The sequence below is a fragment of the Nannospalax galili genome, unplaced genomic scaffold (genome assembly GCF_000622305.1).
Source record: "Nannospalax galili isolate Female #2095 unplaced genomic scaffold, S.galili_v1.0 scaffold698, whole genome shotgun sequence".
Classification (NCBI taxonomy): Eukaryota; Metazoa; Chordata; class Mammalia; order Rodentia; family Spalacidae; genus Nannospalax; species Nannospalax galili.
In genome coordinates this window covers 2,642,114-2,650,776 of record NW_008341886.1, presented here as the reverse complement: position 1 = coordinate 2,650,776, position 8,663 = coordinate 2,642,114, and the positions used below count along the sequence as shown (strand labels likewise).

Here is an 8,663-nt window from a genome sequence, read left to right as displayed (position 1 = left end):
TAAATAAATAAATAAATAAATAAATAAATAAATAAATAAAGCTTGAGGATAGACCATGAAACTGGTCGCTCCATAATACCACTTTTTGCTCCCTGCTGAGCTCTGGGAGGGGGGCACATCTTCCCTCTTACCCCTTAGTCCACTGTCTATCCATTATCGTTCCAGCTGTGTTCAGATTTGTTCTTCAAGTTTTGGGGGCTGGAGAGATGGCTCAGTGGATAAAGTACTTGCCCCACAAGCCTGAGGACCAGAGTTCAGATCCCTAGAACCCACATTAATGCCCAAAGCACATGGAAGCCCACCTGTAACTCCACACTTGGAAGGCGAAAACGGGATCAGTGGAACAAGTTGGCCAACTAGCCTAGTTTCGTGAGTGAGCTTGGAGAGGATCCCTAGCATCAACCTTGAACCTCCACATGCTTGCTCACCCATGTGTGTGCACATGCACTCAAGCACTCAAACACAAAATAAAATACCAGTGTTCTGGCCTTGGCCCTGCTCACAGGCCTTTACTGTTGAAGATGGTGCAGGATGAGGGTAGGGGGAATCTGGCCTGTGCTGCTCCTGCTGGTTGGTGATTGGAGTTCCATGGCAATGTGCTTAGGCTATAGGGGGATCAGTGAGACTGCTCCCTTACCTTTTATGTCCTTCTCATCATCCTAGGGGAACACCTGTGCGTCTGTGCAATAGGAATAATGACCTTTCTCTCCCACCTCCCTGAGCATACAGTATGACAAGACTGTAAATGCTCAAGGACCAGACAGTTTTGATGAGCTACCAAGTAAAACTCCCCATGACTAATCTGTTAAATTCTTTCCCAGACTTGAAACCAAAACTAAGGATCATCTCTGGGGCAGTCTGACCAGGTTACTTTGCTAGTTAAACAGAAAATGAATGTAAAGTGTGTATAATGCTGGATACAGTGTTAGCATTCTAACACCTCAGTGGTTGTTGCTGTTACTTAATGTGATTATTTTAAATTATTTTTGATCTTGGTCTTGGGTTTAGCCAATCCTGTTTGGTGCCACAGATCCTGAAGAGTTGATGTTCTCCCTCTGAGTTCATTCCTGATGCTACTATAAAGCATCACATGCTAGGTGGTTTATAAACACTGTCTGTTATTCTCAGTTCTGGAGTTGGAGAACTGAAGATCAAGGCACCAGCAGATGTGCTGTCTGGTGAGGATCCAGGCCTCTATGCTATCTTTACATAGCAGCTGGGGCAAGGTATTAAGACTCTTTCATGAGGGCACTAATCCTATTTGTAGGGCTGACGGTTACTCTCATGATAAAACATCTCCTAATGATACCACCACTACCTCCTAACAGACCTTCCTCTAAGTACTGTCACAGCGGGCACAAATATTTGAATGCTTGGTCCCCATTGGGTGGTACTGTTTGGGGAGGTCAAAGAATCTTCAGGAGCTATGGCTTTGCTAGAGGAAGCGTGTCACTGGGGGTGCGCTTGGAGAGTTCATAGCCTTGTCCACTTCCAGTTCACGCTCTCTTCTTATTTGTCCTTGAAGATGTGAGCTCTCAGCTTCCTGCCCCCCCCCACCCCCGTATGCCTGCCACTTGCCTCCCCCACAGTGATGGACTCTTATCCCTCTGGAACTATAAGCCAAAATAAACTCTTCCTTCTGTAAGTTGCTTCTGGTTATAGCAGTTTATTGTAGCAACAGAAAAGTAACTACTACGCTCTCCCATCCTAGTTATCAAAGGTAACAGTGTTCTAGATATTGGTCTCTCCATGAATGCCCCATTTCTGTCCTAGGGCCCCAGCTGGTTCCTGCAAAGCATCCCCACATGTCCTCCATCACCTCTGGTTTGTGACAGTTGCTCAGTCTTCACCAGCTGTTTGTGACTTGATATATTGCAGTGTCTCTCAACCTGAGCAACTCTTTTTCCTCCTGATTATTCTGGAGCTGTGGGATTCACAGCTTTGGGATTTTTTTTTTTCTTTTTCTTCCTGCTTTCATCTAAGTGTCTTGAGGGGACACTGTAAGAAAAACCGATTCAGTGAACAAGGAAGGAAGCTTCAGAGATGGAAACCCTTGGAAATAAAAGGGGAAAATAATTAAAATTAATCCTTGGGGCCGGCTTGAATTCTTGGGACCCACGTGGTAGAAAGAGAGAATGTACTCCTGTGAGTTGGCCTCTGACCTCCACATCCATACTGTAGCAAGGGTGCTTACGTACACATGTGTGCACATGTACACACACACACGCACACACACACACACTGTTAAAAATGTATTTTTAAGGACTGGTGAGATGGCTCAGTGGTATAGAGCACAGGGTGTTTTTGTAGAGGACCCAAGTTCAGTTCCTAGCAACCACATGGCAGCTAACAACCTCTTTTCGCCTCTGTGAACACAAGTGCACTTGCATACATGCAGGCAAAACACTCATGAACATATTTTTAAATTAATTCCACCAATTGTACCCCTCCTGTCCTGTTTCAATGAGAAATAGTCATTCCTAATTAAATGGTGATTATGCGAGCTGAGTCTTTTGTGTTGGGTGGAAGCGTCATCCATTTTTATGGGGTCTAGTTATAATTGGATGTATATCTTTAGTGATCGATTTTTTTCAATCCAAAAGTTATGGTATCAGTCATATCAAGTGCATTATCCCCCCAGTGAATTAATTTGAATTATTGACTTTTTCTTTTTTGGATCAGTTGCCTTCTAATCACTGTGGAGAATGTGTGCTGCTCTGTCTTGACATTCCTGCCTTTCCTTCTTTCCTGGTCTCCTGGGGTTTTGAGGCAGATCTGTGGCATTCAGAGCCTCTTAGAGCTGCCTTTCACAGGCCCTGGAAGGATTGAGGGCCTCCTTGATAACATTGCTCCCCCCACAGTCCCTGGAAAGATCCAGGAGTTCCTCAATAATATCCCCTACAGGCCCTGGAAGGATTGAGGGGCTATTTGCTTACAAATTTGAAGTTAGATTTCTACACTTTCTCTTTTCAGTTGTCTGCCCATACTGTGAGCTTCTCCCTGCATCCAAGTCTAGAACACTCCTCAGGAGTACAGACGTTTGTCTGCTGTCTTCTTCAATGTGCTACCCCTGTGGTGTGTACAATGCGGGGTGCAGGGCTCAGCAGAAACAGCTGTGAGCCAGATGGCGGCTTTCAGTCCAGCAGGTTACTTACCATCTCCACCTGGGGCCAGTCACTTACCTCTCTGGGCCTCAGAGGACGGCAAGTGGAATTGTGATGGGAACCGAGTGAGTTCATGTGAGGGCAGCCCTTATGTGTGCCTGCCTGACTTGGAGGAAGCCATCAATACATGCTGGTTATAATCAGGTGATTGTTGGTGAATGTACATGATCAGCAGTTATTTGTGAATGAATGAAAAATAGAGTATGCTTTTCTCTTTGAAAACCATCCTTGTGGTGAGATATTTGAGCGTACATGTTGAGGGTAACAAATTAGCACATAGTTCCTTGGTACTAGTGACATTTAGGGGAATATCAATTCTTGCTGTAGGGCCATCCTTTCAACAACAAGGCGTTAGCAGCATCCATGGCTGCCACTCTACAGATGCCTGTTCCTTCAGATGGGACAGATATGCTCAGACATTGCTGAATGTCCCCTGGGGGTGGGTGTCCCCCACCAAGAGCCAGAGATACAACTAAGTGGGCCGGGATAAGGAAAGTGCAAGTCTTTCTCCTTCCAGACATCTCTCTCCTTCGCAGCTTGTTCTGTGTACTAGATTACAGTGACAGGGTACCTCCTTTTAGGGTGCATTTGAGCCACCCCAGGAGGCTTTGACTGGAGTGCTTAGCCTCTAGAATATTCTCATTTGCTCCTGCCATTACTAAGTTAGCCTAGAATTCTTTCCAAAAAATTGAGTTTCATTTTTCCTTTTATAGTAGAAGTATATATTTTAAAAGAAACCAGTATGTGATTGAATGGCCTCCCTGGGTTTGTTAAACAGCAGTAAGGATGCCTGTTGAGATATTTAAAAATTTTGTGCCACTATTTTGATGTCTCATTTCCATTTAAATATACCAATGTTAAGAAAACAAAGGTGTTCAAATGATTGCTTCAGCACAGAGTGCATTTACGTATGGCCGACAAAGATAATGCAGTAGCTAATTGCAGAATGGTCATCCTACAGTTACTATAAAAGCAAAACACCAGCACCACTACATATTAGTAGTGAAAAGCATACATCTCATTCTATTTTTTCAGCTGCAGTGTTCTTCAGATCTTGAGTGTTTAACACCTGAGTTGGAGTTTCTGATTTGCAATTTCGTTGTATTCAGTTGGAGCCTCTTCCTCAAGAAATGATGAATGATTGAATCGACTGACCCCCTAAACCGTTTAGATTTTTTTCCACAGTCTGCAACAGCGCACAGGCCCATGTCAGCCCTTATCTGCATTGTCAGATAGAACAAAATAATGTTAGCATTATCAGAACTCTGGATTTACTGACGAACGGAGCCAAGTTCTGCAAGCTGACCCAGTGGCGGTTTGGATTTGGCTTCCTGATAATGTCAGCCATGCTGATAAGAATCGAAAGGGACTTGCAGCACCTTGTTAACCCAGTAGAATATTAATGCTCCAGAGTGACAGGTCTATTTCAGTAAGTGGCTCTGAGAAGCTGTATTGGCGATGTGGTGTTTTTTTCAGGTTCCAGACTTGCTTATGAGAGCTCGGTGTTATTCCTGAAGTGCGGGGAAATTGCCACAGTATCTGGGGAGAAGAACAGACTTCAGAAACCTCACATCTCCCGTGGTTCTTGGGAACAGAGTGGTTCTTGGGAACAGAGTAGATTGATCAAAAGGAAGGTGAGGAGTGAACGCTCAGCAGTCGCCCTCTCCCTCCTGTGCTGGCTCTCCCCTTCGACAAGCTCTCCTGACATGGGAGAATCATATGATTTGTGTCAATGGAAGTTACTTTCTGTTTATAAGGAAAACAGGAATTTTCTGGGAAGCAAGAATCTGTTCTCCTTGGAATCCCTTCCTGTTATCTGCCAGAAAAATATCTACAAGACAAATTTGACACTGAAAGGATCAGGGGAGAAGCAGTTTTTGTGGAAGATGACCTTAGAAGAGCCTGATGGGGAGGGAGGTGAGCTTGGCAAGGGACCAAAGCTGGAATGTGTGTTTCCCTGGGGGCAGGTGGGTTGCAGCCCAGCCACCAGAGGTGTAAGACATCTCAGAGCCAGGTGAAAGCCCAGGCACTCTGGGACTTCCCCTCCTACTGAGGTGTCCGGGGTGCCAGGCCCCTACCATGTCTCAGAGGTGTCTTGCCATCCCTGCTGTGCTGGAGAGTTGGCCCCTTTCCTGTGACCATGTGGGGCCAGTTATCCTATCACCAGGGCCCAAGTTACAGGGCAGGGCAGACACAGTGGGGCTACCGCACCGGCAAGGATTGGTCTCTTTGGGGGAGGGGGGCACTGAGCTGGGCTTTGTAGAATGGATAACATGGGAATGGTAAGAAGAGAAAAAGAGAGGAAGGGACACATTTCCAGCTTCCGCTCTAGCTCCTCACACAGGGCCTGCATGCCTTCCGAGGCAGAGCCGTTTAGACTGACGGATGGAAGGTCCATTTTTCCCTTTAGCACTTGCTTACAGTGGCTTCTGTGTCCAGGAACAAAAATCCTGACCCGAGAATGATTTGGAGGCAGGCATCTGTTTCTTTCATCTCGTTTAAGGTCATGAGATGGGTAGACATGACCCAGAATTGCCCTTGGTTCCACCAGGACATCGCAGACCTTGATTCTTTCCTTCTGTCTATCATCTCTTAGCTTGTTGGCTTGTCACCTTTGTGTGCGCGTAGTCTCTGTCTGTGTGTCTGTGTATCTGTGTGTGTGCGGTATGTGTGTACACATGAATGTGTGGGTATGCACCTACATTTGTGTGTGTGTCCCTGTGCTTTCACATGTGAACCATAGGTTGATGTTGGGGCCCCTCCTCTCTTGTTCTCCACAGAGTTCTGGGTATAGACCTTTTCATTGCCATTCCCTAAACAATACAGTACAGCAGTGATTTACATAGCATTGATATTTTGTTAGATTATAGGTAATCTTGATGTTTCAATGAATCAATACATATATAGTGAAGTGCATAGGTTCTACGCAAACATGTCCTCTTTATGCAGGACCTGAGGTATCTAAGGGATCTTGTACCCACCCAAGGGATAACTGTATTAATCACTTACCACTTACTCGCTATGTTCCCTCAATATCACCCTTAGTGGCAGTTTCTTGAGAAGGGACTCACTAACTCATGGTGGTGACTTAGACTCCAGACCCAGGCTGTGGTCAGAATGGCCCTGTTCTTTATTTATGGCATTTGTTTTCTGAGCTCACACTGAGGAGGGAGGAGGACACAGGAAGAGTGCTAATCTTCAGAGAGCTGTTCGTTTTGCTTTTCATTAGTATTTGAAAAATGTCTCTTTCATGCGGCGTTCATTAAGGTTTTAATTTTGCAGTTTGTTCCTTTTTAAAGTGACATGCAATTAATTAAGGTTTAATGTGTCATCTATTTTTTGCAATGGCATTTTTACTGTCCCCCTTTTCATTTTCGTTAGTTTATAAATTGTGCTCCAGCTAATGAGTTTCTCTTGATTTCTAGTTTCAAATAATTGCCACTTTTCTAAGATGGTTGTTCTTTAATGTGTCATGGGCTAAGGACATTGACAGGTGAGCTCAGGTGAGCTGCTTCGCCTGGCCACAAGACTGCTGTGGGCTGGCAGGGGACAGAGGCGGCTGTACCCTATGCTCTTAGCTCAGCACAAATTGATCAGCCATAGCATGTCAGACACCTGGTGAGATATAAATACAGATGCTGCTGGCCTGGTCCTCTGGGAGCTCCCAGACTAGATAACTGGCCTAGTTCTCCTCACAGCTTTGCTGGTAGAGATGAGGTACAAGACTTGAACTCCTGGGTGATTTTAAGTGTACATGGGGCTGAAATTGGATCAAGATGAATTGAATAGCAGTTCTTACTTTGATACAATCAAGTTGACATTAATACAGATCTCATCTAGCTGAGTTGGAGTTACTTAGCAGTGTTTTGGAGGTGGTGGGTGGCATAGAGAGCCTTTCGGGAAGTGACTGGTATAAGGAAGAAGGGGATGCACCAGGAAAGGGTTTCTAAAAGAAACAGAACCTCAGGCTGGCAAGATGATCAGTGGGTAGAAGGTGCTTGCCGCCAAGCTTGATGACCTGGAACTCACTTCATTCTCTGGAACTCACATGGTGGAAGACAGAGAAATCTAGAACTGACTCCTGTAAGTTGTCTTCTGACCTCCACGTGTGCACCATGGTATGCACACATGGGCACACACATACATGCACAGAAATAAGTAAATACATAAATATCTTAAAAGAGATGCATAGGGCACATATATGAAGAGATTGATTTTAAGGAGTGGCTCATACAATTGTGGGGGTTTATAAGTCTGAAATTTGTAAGCAGGCCCACAGGCAGGAGCTACTGCTGTAGTTTTGAGGCAGAATTTTTTTCTTCTCCAGGAAACTGAAAGTTTGGCTCTTCAACTGATTGAATGATGCCTAACACATTCTGGCAGCTAATCCTGTTCACCTAAAGTCAAATCCCTTCAGGCTAGTAGTACCTAGCTTAGTGTTTGCTCAAACTACTGAGTACCCTAGCCTAGCTAAACTGACACAACATTAACCAGCACAATGGTCCTTCTTGGGACAGGTAGACAGTGAACACTCAGGAGACTCAAGTCTGAGATGCTCACCTTTCCATTAGTGGGACCTCAGGCAGCTGCCACATCCATTATGTCAGGAGCCTTTGTCAAAAGCGTCTTACCTGCCAGGGTGAGTTGTGTTAAGGAAGCAGCATTAGGTGAGGTGTGGCCTTTGGCCTGGAGTGCCAACTGGCTGGTAAGGCAGCTGTCTACCCCACATGAGAAGCAGAGCATCACCATGTCCATAGAGCAAGACCCATAACAGCTGTCTACAGAAATGGGATGACTCCAGCCTTCACACGTGACTGTCAGAGCACCTCACATTGCTACAGCATTCTTTGTTGTCATTCAGGTGATTGTGAGACCTGTTTTAAAAACACTTTAAAGACTGTTAGAGAGATGGTTCAGAAGTTAAGAGCACTAGCTGCTCTTGCAGAAAATTCAGGTTCTGTTCCCAGCACCTGCATGGCTACTAACATGTCTGTAACTCCCGCTCCGGGGATCTGATGCCCTCTTCTGGCCTCTGTGGGTATTGCACAACATGGGTGAACTTACATACACGAAGGTAAAACATTTTTAAAAGAAAATAAATAAAAGAAAATAAAAATAAAATATTTTAAAAATTGCATTTAGTTAGCTCTGTGTGTGTGTGTGTGTGTGTGTGTGTGTGTGTGTGTGTGTATGTGTGTTCACAATGTATGCTACAACATACATTGAGGAGTCAGAGCACAACCTGCAGGAGTCATGCCCAATCTGGTCCACTACATGGGTCCCAGGGATTGAACACAGATCATCAGTCCTGGTCATGGGCACTTTCACCCACTGAAACATCTTGCCATCTTTCAAAACTCTTTTAAAAAAAAAAAAAAAAAAAAAAAAAAAAAAAAAAAACTATTGTTATTGCTGAGTTGGGTAAGAGTTTTGTTTGGTTTTGATTTTTTTTTTTCTGACACCAGATATTTCTGTGTAGCCTCAACTGGCCTAGAACTC

At 44.7% G+C, this 8,663-nt stretch overlaps 1 protein-coding gene across 3 annotated transcripts in view; it reads left to right on the top strand.

The window, feature by feature from the left end:
- The window catches only part of Ankrd33b (ankyrin repeat domain 33B), a 120,602-nt gene that overhangs the window by 78,675 nt on the left and 33,264 nt on the right, over window positions 1-8,663 (top strand). The gene's annotated exons all lie outside the window — the stretch shown is intronic.